We start from the raw sequence: 8873 nt of genomic DNA, 5'->3' as shown, positions 1-8873 counted from the left end.
TGATTGGGTGCAAGCAATGCAGGAAGAGTTAAATAAATTTGAAAGAAATAAAGTCTGGACCCTAGTACCAAGACCAAAGAATAGATCCATTGTTGGCACAAAATGGGTGTTCAGAAACAAAACTGACAGTGATGACATAATTACAAGAAACAAAGCAAGGCTGGTTGCTAAAGGTTACTCTCAACAGGAGGGTATTGACTATGATGAAACATTTGCTCCAGTTGCTAGATTGGAAGCCATAAGAATCTTTTTGGCTTATGCTGCTCACAAGAAGTTTAAAGTCTTTCAAATGGATGTGAAAAGTGTTTTTCTCAATGGAGAATTGGAAGAAGAGGTATATGTTAAACAACCTCCAGGATTTGTAGATCCAAAATTTCCTAATCATGTCTATAGACTGGATAAAGCACTTTATGGCCTTAAGCAAGCTCCTAGAGCATGGTATGAGACTTCATCTCAATTCCTTCTAGAAAGTGGATTTACCAGAAGCACAATTGATAAAACTCTGTTCTACCTCAACCATGAAAAAGGACTTACTTTTGGTACAGATATATGTTGATGATATCATCTTTGGTTCTACAAATGCCAAACTTTATAAAAGATTTGCAAAGCTAATGCAGTAAAGATATCAAATGAGTATGATGGGAGAACTTAGTTATTTTATGGGACTTCAAGTCAAGCAAAATGAAGAAGGTACTTTCATAAATCAATCCAAGTACACCAGAAATTTACTCAAGAAATTTGGAATGCAAGACAATTCAACTGCATCCACTCCCATGTCCACTGCAACCAAGTTAGATAAAGATACTGGAGCATCAGTAGATATTACTAACTACAGAGGTATGATTGGCTATTTACTCAATTTAACTGCAAGTAGACCTGATATCATGTATGCTACCTGTCTTTGTGCAAGATTTCAGGCTGATCCAAGAGAACCTCATCTAATAGCTGTGAAAAGAAATTTCAAGTACCTCAAGGGTACAGCTGATCTAGGATTGTGGTATCCTAGGGAATCAGATTTTAAGCTAATAGGTTACTCAGGTGCAGATTTTGCAGGATGCAAAATAGACAGGAAAAACACTAGTGGAAGCTGCCAATTTCTTGGAGGCAGATTGGTTTATTGGTTTAGCGAGAAACAGAAATCAATTTCCACATCAACTGCAGAAGCAGAATATATTGCTGCAGGAAGCTGTTGTGCACAGATTCTTTGGATGAAGAATCAGTTACTGGACTATGGGTTAAAATTTTCTAAAAACCCATTTACTGTGATAATCAAAGTGCTATTGCTATAACAGGTAATCCAGTTCAACACTCAATGACAAAGCACATCAACATTCGGTACCATTTCATAAGGGAACATGTGATGGAAGGTACAGTGGAATTGCATTTTGTTCCAACAGATCAACAACTAGCAGATATCTTCACAAAACCACTATGTGAAGCTACCTTTACAAGACTGGTAAATGAACTTGGAATGGTTTCAGGTTCTTTCTTAAAATCTATTTAGTTTTATTCTCATGCATCAGACTTTATGATCAGTGTTTACAGATTTTCTTATCTCCATGTAATATGTGCTTAAACTATAATATATTAAATACTGATTGTTATCTGATGTGATTCTATATACTCTGATAGTGTTTTGAATGTTCTGTGACTATTCACTCCAATGAGGATTATTTGTTAGATGATGACTTAGTAGTCTTTAACAAACTGTGTATCCCATGTTTGAATTAGTCATTTGTGTGGAAATCTATAACACAAGCAAACTCTGATTTTGATCTTAGTCAAATTTACTTTGTGTATCTTATTACTAAGTCACAAACTAGATTATTGCTTCTTATATGTCAAATTCTGATGTCAGTAAATCTTAAGGATGAACTACATGCTTGATAAGCTTCACTTATCTGAAGAAAACAAAAGAACAGAAAAATTGAAGTCAGGTACTCCTTTAAGATCTAGAGTAAATATGTGAAAGGGAAGACCCAGGTGCATTGCTGGTATTACGGTATATGCATTAGAAAATCAAATAAATTTTTCTTGGTGACTTTTCACATTCTCTGATTACTGGAGAAATACTCTGATAATAGCATAAATTCTGATAGCAGTTGTGACTCATTTACACTGAGAAGCCACTGTAAAATGAATGTCAAAAGATGCATAAAATGAGCACAACTAGTTGAAGTGGACTCTTGCATAAATTTGTTCTATAGTAAACTTCAAATTAGAGACAGATTTTAAGCATTTTTCTTAGTTATGTCTTATTTCTAAGATATCTGAAGTCTATCAGACTTTAATATTTATCTGATCATTTGCAAATGCACACACTCTCACTCCATATGAATGATAAAAATTACTGTGGTGATTAAGTTGTTTTTGACAAACAGTTAAGTATTATTTGCATAAATTCTGAGGACAAGTTCTGATGAAAGTTTTGATGATTAAACTCTGAAGAAACCAGTCAGTATTTGTTTGAAGAATCACAGAAACAGACATTCACTTTTTGAGTACAGAAGTCATGTTCAGATGACCGTTAAATTCTGATAATAGTCAAGTTCTTATGCAAATCCTGATGGAAACTCTGATGCTTACGTGGCATTATTTAATTACTTGGCTTATTTTTAGTATTTACTGTAACGGTTATATTTTGTCAGAAAATAATTAAGTGAGATAAAAACAGTGACAATCATTTGGTTAATGGGTTTCGTGTTGGTTTTTGCATATGCATGTGTGCAATAATTACTGCTTATTTCCCGTGCTCACTAACTACTGCTTTGACTATTTACTGGATGACAGGTGTAAAGTGTCTGTTTTACTTCCAAAAAGAGCCGTTAAGTAGAAAGAGTATAAATATTAGAGACAAAAGATTACCCAAATCTTTTACTTTCTCTCTTACTTAATCTCTTATTTCTTTTACTCTCTCTCTCTTTTACTCTCTATTTTCAGAGGGATTTTCTTACAGGCATTTTAACAAACATCTTGTGAACACACATTTTCTCACTTATTTCTTTACAGAAATGGCACCCAAAGATCTAATCTATGATGGAGCCAAGTTTGTTCCTAATAACTACATGGCTATTTTTTCTAAGGACGAGGCTCCTTCAGAACTTTATTTCGTCCAAGACTTTCTTGCTCGAAGTGAAATAGGCTATGCACTGACCCATCCCCAGGCTCTCTCAGGCAAGCAGATTCTGGAGTTTTGGCGGTCTGGTGTTTATAATGATGGTGGAAAAGCTGGGTCCCCAAGTATTATCTTTATAGCAGGGGAGGATGAGCATGTGGTGACCTTGTCAAATGTTTGACAAGCACTACATTTGCCAGAAGATTGCACCTTCAATTCACCAGTTGAGGAGCCAGCTCTTCAACAAATGATGGAAAATCTAGGCTATGAAAAGTCTTTGGCAAAGCTGGGACAATTGAAGAGACCCCACATCAGGAGGGAGTGGAGTTTTTTCTTTGACTGTATTACAAAAGCTTTTGCCAACAAGTGCTTAAACTTTGATGCTATTCCCATAATGAGTCAGCAAATCGGGTATGCCCTTTTGAATCAAACACATTTTGATTATGCAAGTGTTGTTTTAGAGTTTATTGGTGATAGGATGAAAGAAGATAGAAATATAGTCTATTTTGCTAGATTTTGTCAACTTATTTATAATTTATGTTGTCCTGATACACCACACACCTTTAGTGATTTGATTGAACCCTTTAAGCTACACAAAAGGGCTTTCACTGACTTATTATCTACTGATAATAAGAAGAATGAACTAAGACCCCTCCAAATTCCTCAATCAGTCAAACAGTTCTTAGTAAATTTTGATCCTCTCACATACAGTACCATATATCCAGATGTAGCACCAGCACAACCTCCACCTACACAACCTACCAATACTCAACTAGCTCAATCCTCTCAACCACAACCACAACCTACCATCAAAAATTATTTCCAACCTGCACAATCTTCTCAACCACAACCATCTACTACAACATCTAGACCCAAACCTTCAAGAGCAAAATCTGTTCTTAAATCTCCATCAAGAAGAAGAAGGATGATTCTAAGGGATGAATCAGATGAAGAGGAGCAAGTCCAGGTTCATGCATCAGAAGCTGTGACAGTAAAAGCTGAAAAAGAAATTTTCAGAAGGAGGTTGCAGCTGCAAAATATATTTCTCAGAAGGAAACTAAAGCTGAGGATTCTGGTATTTTAAAGAGGAAAAGAACTTCAAGTTCTGATGCTGCTCAAGCAACTTCTCCACCATCCAAGAGATCAAATAAGAAGAGAGCAGGAAGGCATATGGCACAACCTCATTCTGAGGATGCTAATGAAGCTGAGGAAGGGGATCAAGAATCTCTGATCTCATCAGAACCAATAGTGATTGAAGCTTTGCCACCTCCACCTCAAGCTAAAGATATTGTTCCAGACACAGTGATCACACCTCATATCTCTCCACTCAGAGAAACAACTACAGTTGAAGATTCAGGATTAAGTCCTGAAATTGACCTTCATAGGCTGATTATTATATTTGTCCTGTATCTGGAAGCACCAGAAGGACAAGTGACAACTCCACCTGTTTCTCCACTAAAAGCTGACATACCTGTTAGTGTTTGTGCCCTAGAAACAACACTATGATGTTTTAGTTTAAGACATTAGGATTATTAATGTTTATGTTCTATCGATTATTCTATTTATAATTTATTAATTCTTAATTTCCAGCGATATAAATGTTAGATTAATAAATGTCCTTGGAATATGATATGCAATTCTATATCTCTAAGTACGTGACTTAGAAATGAGATTATGAGAATAGTATCAATATTGCTAAAGGTCCCTAGTCGAGTATTATTATTAAGGGACAATAATAATGCATTAAGACTGGTGTGTTTGTTGACTGATGATCACATCTCATTGATCATAGGTATAGTGATACTAAAGTCAAAAACACAGGCAGATGTATATGTACATGGTGCTGGACAGACCCAATGTGAGATTCTACATGTCTGTTGTGTCATAAGTAATTCTCACAGTGATAATAATGTAATGGTCCTTAGACCTGAAGTCATTATATTTCTATACGAGAATTAATATACATTGATTCCATTAAAAGTTATCCTTGACCGGGTTATGATAAAAGTGGACATTGGGTATATTATAAATCGTATAAGAAATATGAATGATCTAGATGGGATTTAACGCTCCTATTTTAGGAGTGATATTATTGGCCTCTTGTGTGAGCTAGACTATGAAATGCGTGGTCACGCTCAAATGTTGATTTGATATGATAGTCTACTCATTGATCAAGGAAACTTGGATTAAACTATGATGAGGATGACACATTACATGCCTCTAGTTTAATCTATAATATTTGGTTAAAGGGATTATATTACATTGTACATTATTCACAAAAGGTTTAATCGATCACCGATTCAATTATTATTACTTGGGTAGCAATGATGTATTACTAGATGTCGCTCATTGTTTACGATTTTAAATTAGATTTAAAATTTGTTTCCAACGTAATAATAACCTATAGGGTCACATACTAAGAATGCTTGAAGGATTATTTAATTTAAATTGGATTTAAATTATATTAAAGTAATTCAAATTATTTGTAATATTAATTAAGTATGACTTAATTAATTAGATAAATATTGATATTCGAATTTACTAATATTAATTATGAAATTTATTTGTTAAATAATTAAGTGAGACTTAATTATAATACAAATAGGATTTTCGAATTAATAATAACTCCTAATTAGTTAAGAGTTATAATTCGTTTTTCTACTCTCCATATAATATCTCTTGTGTGGCTGATTTTTGTATGAAAAAAGGACTTTTACTAAAACCCTAGCCACCAAGAGAGAAGAGCGAGAGAGCAAGAAAAAACGAGTTTGTACTAGTACACATCCAGTCCTTGAGTTCAAGCATTCACGTGGATACCGATAGAGCGTAGATCGCGAGAGCGGAATACGTGGTGATTGAACAAGCTTTAGATCTCCATTAGTCAACCAATTGGTAAAGCTTCTTAAGGTAAACAATCTGATCTACGAATTAAATATATGTTTTTCGCATGGATCCTGCGGTGGGTTTCGAAAATTCTATTTTTTTACATTTTTAATTATTGTTTCCATTGCGTTTATGTGCTCGAAACCCTTCAATGGCATCAGAGCTACTTGTGAAAAGTGTTTAATTCGTTTATGTGTTTACTGGTTTTATGATGATAACATGTATACAATATTCCATGACTGTTATATATGCGATTTTGTATGTTTTACCTGTTGTTATGTTTATATAGTGCGTATGTATATATATGTTTTGAATATATGATATTCATGAGAGTTGTATAATGATATGATGATTATATAATCTGTATATATACTGATATATACATGTTTGTATTTGTTCTTATTATAAGAAGCATATTTGATACGATTCTGAATCGGATGCAGCGGATTTACTGAAATCTGGGTCTGGTGTCTGATTTTAGCGAACGAATATGCTATTTCATATGGAATCGAGCGTCTGAACAAAACTGATAGCTAAAACTATCATCGACTGATCTGTAAGACGTTTGACGTCGTTTAGACCCTGTAATCCGTGATTTAATGTTATCAGATTTAATTTCAAATATTCTGATTTTTGCTATATTTGGTTTTTATGATTTGATCATGATGGGTATGATATGTTAAGATCATATTATGTGTTTTAACATGTTCTTATGTGTTAATTGAGCATGGTGGATGGTTATGGCTTATGATCTTAGGTTAATGGTTTTGTTTTTTTTAATACGGCTTGCATGTCGTCTGATCTTGTAATTACTAAATCTCGAATGTAACTCGAGTTCTTATTGTAAGTACATTAGATTAGTTTTTATTTTTTATTCGTGTAATATACATGAATACATGAAGATTTGAAGATCAAGGAAGGGTAATCTCACATGGAGGCCATCCAAGGAAGCAATATAAGAAAGAAGACATGTAATAGTTAGCCTGTATTTATTTTTCACATTAGATTGACCTAGATCTTTGTCATTAGCTTGATGAAGATCACATAGGATAAAGCCATAACCAACCACGTTTATTTATTGCACTTTATATATATATGAGCATATGATGAATGTATGTGTAGAGTAGTTTATAAAGATGCATGCTTCATTAGATTGAGGATGTATGTATTAGATACGACACCCATGCCATGCTTTCTAAACAAGATGAAATCTGTAATGATTCAAGATTTTAAAATGAACAAACGATTATGAGATTCTCGTGTTTATGAAACACGGAATAAAATACAAATTTTCTTTATTTCTGACATGGGGCGATTTTGTCAAAAGCGAGTTCTTTAAACTTGTAAGGTTGTGGGTTTTAAGCGAGACCATTGTGACTCCCTCACTACCTGGAAATCAAACCATTGAAGAATATTCATTTGAAGTATTTTATTCAAGGAAAAATTGGGAATCTCTTTATGATTGGATCATGATCGTTTTAAAATTAACAAAACCCTAAAGTTAATATTAAGTTGAGCAGATGCCTTCCAATGAGTCCAATGTGTATCGACTAGGAGTGGGTTCGCCAAAGCGAAGTACTCCTATCTATCGTGCGAGATGTGTTGAAGTATATTGATACTTTTTGACTATTGGGTTTGAGTTAACTTAGTTATCACAATAGGATTGTGAACTTAGAGGCATAGAGTTTGGCTAGATTTATTAGATAAATATGAACAAATGTTATTCCACCAAGCTATCCAAGAGTTATATTGTTGATATAATTGACAAATATTGTTTACCTAAATAATCATGTTTTAGGAGAAAAGCCAAAACTGACCTAACACATGGTGAAATATGGATCTTGGCTCACTAGAAAGGATATAGAAGACGTTCTTTCCGAATTCATAGTTAGGGCTATTGATTTGATAAAAATAGTAGGAGATATATATTGTGTATATATATATGAATAATCACTTGAACATAATTTAATGATCATCTGTAGACTAAGTCATTTTATGCATTTTAATATTGTAGATATCAAATGATAAATAACACAAATAACTTCTCTATGTAATAGTCCTTGAGAAGGACAAGCTGACATGAAATAATTTCCTCAATTGACACGGGAACTTGAGGATTGTCCTCAGGTTCAAAGATGTCACTCAAACCCCTCCCTTATTTTTTCTAGCTGAGAATGAAACATGTGCTGAACAAAATGCTTACCAGAAGCAAATTGATTATGCAACTGATGTTTCATGTCGCATGCTTGTAATTATGAGTGTTGAGCTTTAGAAGCAACAAGAGCATAATAATGCTTATGATATGATTGAGCACCTTCAAAGGATGTTTGAAAGATAGGCTCGTCAGAAAGATTTGACAATAATAAGGCACCATACTTTTGTTTTAATGGGAGAATGATATCCGGTTGAACCACATGTTCTAAAGATGATAGGTATATGTACCTTGATATTTTGGGTTTCAAGAATAGTCTAGAGACTCAGCTTGATTTGATCAAACAATATTTGAACAACTTTTATTCTTAGTTTGTTAAGAATAAAAGGAATGAGATAGACAGAACACCCACTGAGTTGTTAAGCATGTTTAGAACTGCTGAAAATAACACGGTAAAGGCATGAATTACGTCCATATTGATGATGTACACATGGAATGCAAATGGGAAAGGAAAGTGGACAGGCAAGGTGAAGATATTATCTTATTCGCTGCCAAAACAAAGTCCAATCCCAAAGGACTTTTGAAGCCTAATAGTGGTGTAGCTAAAGGAGATGATTGTCATTTTTGTGAAAATAACTGGATGAATGGAAGTTAAATTGTCGAGCTTATTTGGAAGATCTAAAGAAGAAGACTAGCAATGGTCAAGCTTCAGGTATAGGGTTA

Source organism: Apium graveolens, chromosome 1 (genome assembly GCF_009905375.1).
Source record: "Apium graveolens cultivar Ventura chromosome 1, ASM990537v1, whole genome shotgun sequence".
Lineage (NCBI taxonomy): Eukaryota > Viridiplantae > Streptophyta > Magnoliopsida > Apiales > Apiaceae > Apium > Apium graveolens.
This window is presented reverse-complemented; position numbering follows the sequence as displayed.